This window comes from Hemitrygon akajei, chromosome 6 (assembly GCF_048418815.1).
Source record: "Hemitrygon akajei chromosome 6, sHemAka1.3, whole genome shotgun sequence".
NCBI classification, from domain to species: Eukaryota; Metazoa; Chordata; class Chondrichthyes; order Myliobatiformes; family Dasyatidae; genus Hemitrygon; species Hemitrygon akajei.
In genome coordinates this window covers 11,090,390-11,099,892 of record NC_133129.1, presented here as the reverse complement: position 1 = coordinate 11,099,892, position 9,503 = coordinate 11,090,390, and positions in this window count along the sequence as shown.

Sequence of the window (9,503 nt, the reverse complement as noted above, 5' to 3'; positions counted from 1 at the left end):
CCTTTGTTGGGAGTGTACTTGGACTGTTCCTGTGCTGACTTTATTCCTTCGGTTATTTAGCTAAGAAATCTAAAAGGATGCATGGGCTAGAGCATTGAGTACAGGAGTTGGATGTCATGTGACAATACGTTGGTTAGGCTGCACTTGTCTGCATTTCTGGTCACTGTACTACAGGAAAGGTATGCTGAAGCTAGACGGTGCAAAAGAGATGGTGTGGATTGAGAGGCTTGAGTTACAAGGAGATTGGACAGACTGGTTCTCCTGTTTTCCCTGCAGCTGAGTTGTTGAGTGCTGCTGAGTCATCGTCGGTTCATGGCGACCTTGTAAATAGTGCAGTTGTCCATCGGGTTTTTGTGATAGATTGCCAGGCCTTTCTTCTGCACAGATTTTGCTGCTGGCCAGGTTGGGACCTGGCTAGATTCGAAGTCAGGACCACCCGCCTCGAAGTCCAGTGAAGATGCCACTACACTACCGGCCAGCCCAGCAGAGAAGTAATATGATACAAAAATAGTGTACACGGTAGTATAATGGTTAGTGCAATGCTATTACAGTTCGGGGCATCAGTCTGGAGTTCAATTCCAGCGCTGTCTGAAAGGAGTTTGTATATCCTCCCCGTGAACCACATGGCTTTCCTCCTGGTGCACTAAAGACGTATGAGTTGGTAGGTTAATTGGTCATTATAAATTGTTCTGTGATTAGGCTAGGGTTGAATAGATGGGTTGCTGGGTGATGTGGCTCAATGGACCTGTTCTGCACTGTATCTCTAAATACATAAATAAATAAAACTAAAGCAAGAATCTGTGTCCCTTGGTAGGGTGTCTAAAACTAGAGACCATAGGTTTAAGGTGAGGAGAAGGATGTTTAAAGGGTATTTGAGGGTTAACTTTCTTCCCATACACAGTAGTTGGTATCTGGAATTAGCTGCTAGAGAAGGAGGCAGTAACATTTAAGAGACATCTGGACAGGTACTTTAATGAAGAGGAAAAAGAGCAATATGGAATTAATGCAGGTAGGTGGGATTTGTATAAATAGACATGATGATTGGCAGTAATGTGAGGGTCCAAAGGCCTTTTTGTATGCTGTGCTCCTCTATGACTATTAGAATGATTCACAATAAAAGATCAAGCAACACACACAAAATGCTGACGGAACGCAGCAGGTCAGGCAGCAACTATAGGGAGAAGTGCTGTCGACGTTTTGGGCCGAGACCCTTCGTCGAGACTAACTGAAAGGAAAGATAGTAAGAGATTTGAAAGTAGGAGGGAGAGAGGAAAATCTGAAATGATAGAAGACTGGAGGGGGTGGGGCGAAGCTGAGAGCTGGAAAGGTGATTGGCAAAAGGAATACAGAGCTAGAGAAGGGAAAGGATCATAGGATGCGAGGCCTAGGGAGAAAGAAAGGGGGAGGGGAGCACCAGAGGGAGATGGAGAACAGGCAGAGTGATGGGCAGAAAGAGAGAGAGAAAAAAGGAGGGGGAAAAAGCTAAATATATCAGGGATGGGGTAAGAAGGGGAGGAGGGACATTAACAGAAGTTAGAGAAGTCAATGTTCATGCCATCAGGTTGGAGGCTACCCAGCCAGTATATAAGGTGTTGTTCCTCCAACCTGAGTGTGGCTTCATCTTGACAGTAGAGGAGGCCATGGATAGACATATCAGAATGGGAATGGGATGTGGAATTAAAATATGTGGCCACTGGGAGATCCTGCTTTCTCTGGCGGACAGAGCCACACTCAGGTTCGAGGAACAACACCTTATATACCGGCTGGGTAGCCTCCAACCTGATGGCATGAACATTGACTTCTTTAACTTCTGTTAATGCCCTTCTTACCCCATCCCTGATATATTTAGTATTTCCCCCCTCTTTTTCTCTCTGCCCATCACTCTCCCTGTTCTCCATCTCCCTCTGGTGCTCCCCTCCCCCTTTCTTTCTCCCTACGCCTCCCGTCCCATGATCCTTTCCCTTCTCTTGCTCTGTATCCCTTTTGCCAATCACCTTTCTGGCTCTCAGCTTCACCCCAACCCCTCCGGTCTTCTATCATTTCACATTTTCCCCTCCCTCTCCTACTTTCAAATCTCTTACTATCTTTCCTTTCAGTTAGTCCTGACGAAGGGTCTCGGCCCGAAACGTCGACAGCGCTTCTCCTTATAGATGCTGCCTGGCCTGCTGCATTCCACCAGCATTTTGTGTGTGTTGCTTGAATTTCCAGCATCTGCAGATTTCTTCATGTTTGCACAGTAAAAGATTCTAGGTTTCTTTACATTCTGACATTGGATGGGCCTTTCTAAACATTGCCTCATGGGTGTGACAGTCAAGGCAACATGAAATACCCATCGCTCAGTTGTCTTTGATAAGGTGTTGGTGGTGGTGAGACATCAGCTTTAAACCACTTCATTCCTTACGCTGAAGTTTGAGACACGAGATTCCGCAAACGCTGGAAATCTTAAGCAACACACATAGAATATGACAGGAACTCGGCAGGTCAGATGGCATCTATGGGGATGAATAAACAGCTGACATTTTAAGCTTTTCATCAACTGTCCCACCATTTTGTGTGTTGTGAAGTTAGTCCCGCAGTAAATGAAATCACAATAACTGCAAATGCTGGAATAAACTGAAAATTCTGCAAATATTCAGCTGGTCAAGCAGCATCTGTAGAAAGAGGAAAAGAGCTATTATTGCAGGTCTGAGCTATTTTGTCGGTATACTCCACTGATACTGACTGACCTGCTGAACATTTCCAAGAATTATCATCACAGATCTGAGGTATTTTTTCAGTGTACCGCCATTGATACTGCCCAACCTGCTGAACATTTCCAGCATTTTCTGTTCTAGAATCTTGAAGAAATGACAATGTATTCACGTTATTTTACTTTGTAATGGGGTTGGGAGGACTTGCAGGCACTGGAACTTGGATGGGGAAATATGAGAGTTATCTAAAGTGAAAACAAATTACTTAAATAGAGAGAGTGAGAGAGTATGTACAGAATACCAGTGGACAGAGGACTCTGACTGTTCTCTGATAGAATCAAATGTATCTCTGACATCCCTCCTGTACTTTGCTCCAGTCACTTTGAATGTATGTCCTCTCATATTAGCCATGGCCACCCTGGGAGAAAGGGTCTGGCTATGCACTTTATATACGTCTCCTATTATCTTATACTATGCCTCTATCAAGTCACCTTTTGTCCTCCTTTGCCTTCGAAGGGAAAAGCCCCAACTCGCTGCATCCTGATAAGTCTCTGCACCCTCTCTAAAGCTTCCACATCCTTCCTATAATGAGGTGAGACCAGAACTGAATGATTCTTTGGGAAATTCCATCTCTGCTAGTGATGTTTATTCCAGAAGCAAATAGAAGCAACATCTGGACCTAGATTTCTGAATGGACAATGAACCCATTGGTATTTTTCCTTCTCTTTTTGCACTTAATTTCAGAAAAACATAGAAAACCTACAGCACAATACAGGCCCTTTGGCCCACAAAGTTGTACTGAACCTTGGAAATTACTAGATTTCTCCATAGCCCTCTATTTTTCTAAGCTCCATGTACCTATCCAAAAGTCTCTTAAAAGACCCTATCGTATCCGCCTCCACCACCGTTGCTGGCAGCTCATTCCACACACTCGCCAATCTCTGACATCTCCTCTGTAACTACTTCCTAGCACCTTAGACCTGTGGTCCTCTTGTGGCAACCATTTCAGCCCTGGGAAAAAGCCTCTGACTATCCACACAATCAATGCCTCTCATCATCTTATACATCTCTATCAGGTCACCCCTCATCCTCCGTCGCTCCAAGGAGAAAAGGCTGAGTTCACTCAACACACACACAAAATGCTGGTGGAACGCGGCAGGCCAGGCAGCATCTATAGGGAGAAGCGCTGTCGACGTTTCGGGCCGAGACCCTTCGTCAGGACTAACTGAAAGGAAAGATAGAGATTTGAAAGTAGGAGGGGGAGGGGAAAATGCGAAATGATAGGAGATGAAGGGGGTGGGGTGAAGCTGAGAGCCAGAAAGGTGATTGGCAAAAGGAATACAGAGCTGGAGAAGGGAAAGGATCATGGGACGGGAGGCCTAGGGAGAAAGAAAGGGGGAAGGAAGCACCAGAGGGAGATGGAGAACAGGCAGAGTGATGGGCAGAGAGAGAGGAAAAAAAAGGGAGAGGGGAAAAAAAACCAAGAAGGGGAGGAGGGGTATTAACGGTACTTAGAGAAGTCAATGTTCATGCCATCAGGTTGGAGGCTACCCAGCCGGTATACAAGGTATTGTTTCTCCAACCTGAGTGTGGCTTCATCTTGACAGTAGAGGAGGCCATGGATAGACATATCAGAATGGGAATGGGACATGGAATTAAAATGTGTGGCCACTGAGAGATCCTGCTTTCTCTGGCGGACCGAGCGTAGCTGTTCAGCGAAATGGTCTCCCAGTCTGCGTCGGGTCTCACCAATATATAAAAGGCCACACCGGGAGCACCGGATACAGTATACCACACCAGCCGACTCACAGATGAAGTGTCGCCTCACCTGGAAAGTGGCCTGAATGGTGGTGAGGGAGGAAGTGTAAGGGAAGGTGTAGCACTTGTTCCGCTTGCAAGGATAAGTGCCAGGAGGGAGATCGGTGGGAAGGGATGGGGGGCATGAATGGACTAGAGAGCGATCCCTGCGGTAAGCAGAAAGGGGGGGAGGGCAAGATGTGCTTGGTAGTGGGATCTCGTTGGGGATGGTGGAAGTTAGGAAAATTATACATTGGACCTGGAGGCTGGTGGGGTGGTAGGTGAGGATAAGGGGAATCCTATTCCGAGTGGAGTGGTGGGCGGATGGGGTGAGGGCATTGTGCGGGAAATGGGAGAGATGCGTTTGAGAGCAGAGTTGATGGTAGAAGAAGGGAAGCCCCTTTGTTTAAAAAAAGGAAGACATCTCCTTCGTCCTGGAATGAAAAGCCTCATCCTGAGAGCAGATGCGGCGGAGACAGAGGAATTGTGAGAAGGGGATAGCATTTTTGCAAGAGACAGGGTGGGAAGAGGAATAGTCCAGGTAACTGTGAGAGCCTGTAGGCTTATAGTAGATATCAGTAGATAAGCTGTCTCCAGAGATGGAGTCAGAAAGATGAAGAAAGGGGAGGGAGGTGTCGGAAATAGACCAGGTAGACAGATCACTCAACCTGTTTTCATAAGGCATGCTCCCTTGTAAATCTCCTCTGCACCCTTTCTATGGCTTCCACATCCATCCTGTAGTGAGGTGACCAGAACTGAGCACAGTACTCCAAGTGGGGTCTGACCAGGGTCCTATATAGCTCCAACATTACCTCTTGGCTCCTAAATTCAATTCCATGATTAATGAAGGCCAATGCACAGTATGCTTTTTTAACCACAGAGTCAACCTGCGCAGTGGCTATGAGTGTCCTATGGACTCGGACCCCAAGATCCCTCTGATCCTCCACACTGCCAAGAGTCTTACCATTAATTATATATACTGCCATCATATTTGATCTACCAAAATGAACCACTTCACACTTATCTGAGTTGAACTCCATCTGCCACTTCCCAGCCCAGTTTTGCATCCTATCAGTGTCCCGCTGTAACCTCTGATAGCCCTCCACACTATCCACAACACCTCCAACTTTTATGTCATCAGCAAACTTACTAACCCATCCCTCCACTTCCTCATCCAGGTAATTTATAAAAATCGCAAAGACTAAGGGTCCCAGAACAGATCCCTGAGGCACACCCCTGTTCACCAACCTCCGTGCAGAATATGACCCATCTACAACCATCTCTGCCTTCTGTGGGCAAGCCAGTTCTGGATCCACAAAGCAATGCCCCCTTGGATCCCATGCCTCATTACTTTCTGAATAAGCCTTGCACAGCTTATACCTTATCAAAGGCCTTGCTGAAATCCATATGCACTACATCTACTGCTCTTCCTTCATTAATGTGTTTAGTCACATCCTCAAAAAATTCTTACTGTAATTTTGTTTTTATTACTATGTTACGCCTGTGCCCCCTCCTTTTTGAGAATCGCAAGATCGCTATTAATTCAGGTCAGGAGACCCAGGAAATGAGAGAGAGATGTTTGGAATGTTTGGCCCCTTGGCGATACAAAGCTACAGGAAGCGGCCATTGTCTCTTGGAGACGGAATTGTGTATTGAGTACTGTGCTTCGTGGAAGCCCTCGGGCAACGTGGGCTGGTTGGGGGATGGCATCATTCCACCCTGATTGACATCTGAGACCCCGTGAGTGGGGATAAAAGAGGGTCTGTGGGAACAGCCCCTCAGACGCACCAGAAGAAACGCTAGAAATTCTGTAACAGCGTAATAGTGAAAGCCGGTGGAAAGCCATGTGCGTCCTTTTCCATTTGCCTCGGAATTGGTGGGCCTTGCCACAGAAGAACGGCTTTCGCTAACAACAAAGGAGAAATCAGCCCCCAATGACTCTCGAAGGATTGACATCATAAAAGGAATGGGCAAGTTTTAATCCGTTTCTCTCTCCAACCAAAAGCTGCAGCTTGAATGAACTTGAGTGACTTTTATATTTCCATCGGACAATACATTATCCCCTAGACAACGATAGAGCTATTTCTTATTGATTATTATTATACCCGCACTTTTAGATTTAGTATTGACGACGTATATTATCTGTATGTTTGTATTGATATTATTTTTGTGTATTTTTACCAATAAATACTGTTAAAAATAGTACCATCAGACTTCAACGGACCTCTCTATCTTTGCTGGTAAGTGACCCAGTTACGGGGTACGTAACAACTATGTATTGCAATGTTGTTTTTGCAGCAGCAGTACAAATTTCACGACATACTGGTGATATTAATTTTGATTCTGACAGGGCTATCATTTATTTCCCATCCCTGATCACTGCTCTGTGGACTTGAATTCCAATATGTATATCTCCAAACACGAGGAGATCTGCAGATGCTGGAAATTCAAGCAACACACACAAAATGCTGGTGGAACACAACAGGCCAGGCAGCAACTATAGGGAGAAGCGCTGTCGATGTTTCGGGGTGAGTTAGTCCTGATGAAGGGTCTCAGCCCGAAACGTCGACAGCGCCTCTTCCTATAGATACTGCCCAGCTTGCTGTGTTCCACCAGCATTTTGTCTGTGTTGTATTTATATCTCCAGTTCTTTTTGATTTTCATGAACATTGGTGTATTTTTTGCTATTCCTTTATTTGTCCTTCCAGTATTAAGTCTCTCAGAGGAGACAAATATTCATTACCAATATCATTCTGTATTGCTGCAACTCCATTGTCACGGATTTTATAATCTAAAATGCGTTGTTGCCTCTCCTTGGGTCTTAATTCAATAGTTTGTGACTACAAGGCAATTTCTTTGAAAATTAAACCTTCAAGTTCATGAAATACCATAAGATATAGGAGAAGAATTAAGCCATTTGGCCCATTGAGTCAGCTCCACCATTTCATCATGGCTGATCCATTTCCCTCTCAGCCCCAATCTCCTACCACCTTTCTGCCCTGACTAATCAAGAAGCTATCAACCTTTGTCTTAAGCATACCCAATTACTTGGCTTCCTCAGCTGCCTGTAGCAATGAATTCCACATATTCACCACCCTCTGGCTAACCCACTTCCATTTTAATCCAAAAAGAGCAAAATGTAGCATGATCTGTTATTAGGTTATCAACACCATTTCCCATAATTTCCAGATGGAGATTGTGATTTTTCAATCTGCTTTTGTTCCTGGGGAGTTCTGACCAGAAATTAACAGGATTATAGGGGGTTGTTTTAAATTAGCTTCATGGACGAGATCACATGGTGCTCTACACTCAGCAGCCACTTCATTAGGTTGTAGATCGTCCACTCCAAAGTTTGACATGCTGTGTTTTCAGAAATGCTCTTCTGCCTACCATTGTTGTAACGCTGGTTTATTAGAGTTACTGTCACCTTCATTTCATTCACACAGCACGTGTTACCTATTAACTGAAAATGTTCGCATGGAGTGCCAAGAAACAAAACTAGCCCAACAGTTAAACAGAAGTTGCCATTCAAGCTAGTTCACCACGAAAGAGATGGGGGAGATTTTAAACAATTTCTTTTCATCAGTATTCACTAAGGAGAAGGATATTGAATTGTGTAAGGTAAGGGAAACAAGTAGGGTAGTTACAGAAACTATGATAACTAAAGAGGAAGTACTAGAGCTTTTAAAGAATATTAAAGTGGATAAGTCTCTGGGTCCTGACAGGGATATTCCCTAGGACCTTGAGGGAAGTTAGTGTAGACATTGCAGGGACTCTTAACACAAATATTTCAAATGTCATTAGAGACAGGGATGGTGCCAGAGGATTGGCATTTTGCTCATGTGGTTCCATTGCTTAAAAAGGGTTCTAAGAGTAAACATAGCAATTATCGACCTGTAAGTTTGACGCCAGTGGTGGGTAAATTAATGGAAAGTATTCTTAGAGATGGTATATATAATTATCTGGATAGGCAGGGGCTGATTAGGAGCAGTCAACATGGATTTGTGTGTGGAAGGTCATGTTTGACAAATCTTACTGAATTTTTTGAAGAGGTTACTAGAAAAGTTGATGAGGGCAAAACAGTGGATGTTGTCTATATGGACTTAAGTAAGGCCTTTGTCAAGGTTCCACATGGAAGGTTTTAGGAAGGTTCAATCATTAGGTATTAATATTGAAGTAGTAAAATGGATTCAACAGTGACTGGATGGGAGATGTCAGAGAGTAGTGGTGGTTAACTGTTTGTCAGGTTGGAGGCCGGTGACTAGTGGTGTGCCTCAGGGATCTGTACTGAGTCCAATGTTGTTTGTCATGTACATTAATGATCTGGATGATGGGGTGGTAAATTGGATTAGTAAGTATGCAGATGATACTAAGAAAGGTGGCGTTGTGGATAATGAAGTATGTTTTCAAAGCTTGCAGAGAAATTTAGGCCAGTTAGAAGAGTGGGCTGAAAGATGGCAGATGGAGTTTCATGCTGATAAGTGTGAGGTGCTACATTTTGGTAGGAATAATCCAAATAGGACATACATGGTAAATGGTAGGGCATTGAGGAATGCAGTAGAACAGAGTGATCTAGGAATAATGGTGCATAGTTCCTTGAAGGTGGAATCTCATGTGGATAGGGTGGTGAAGAAAGCTTTTGGTATGTTGGCCTTTATAAATCAGAGCATTGAGTATAGGAGTTGGGATGTAATGTTAAAATTGTACAAGGCATTGGTGAGGCCAAATTTGGAGTATTGTGTACAGTTCTGGTCACCAAATTATAGGAAACATGTCAACAAATTAGAGAGTACAGAGATTTACTAGAATGTTACCTGGGTTTCAGCACCTTAGCTACAGAGAAAGGTTGAACAAGTTAGGTCTTTATTCTTTGGAGCGTAGAAGGCTGGGGGGGTGGGGGGGGAACTTGATAGAGGTATTTAAAATTATGAGGGAGATAGACAGAGTTGACATGGATAGGCTTTTTCCATTGACAGTAGGGGAGATTCAAACAAGAGGATTTAAGTTGAGAGTTAA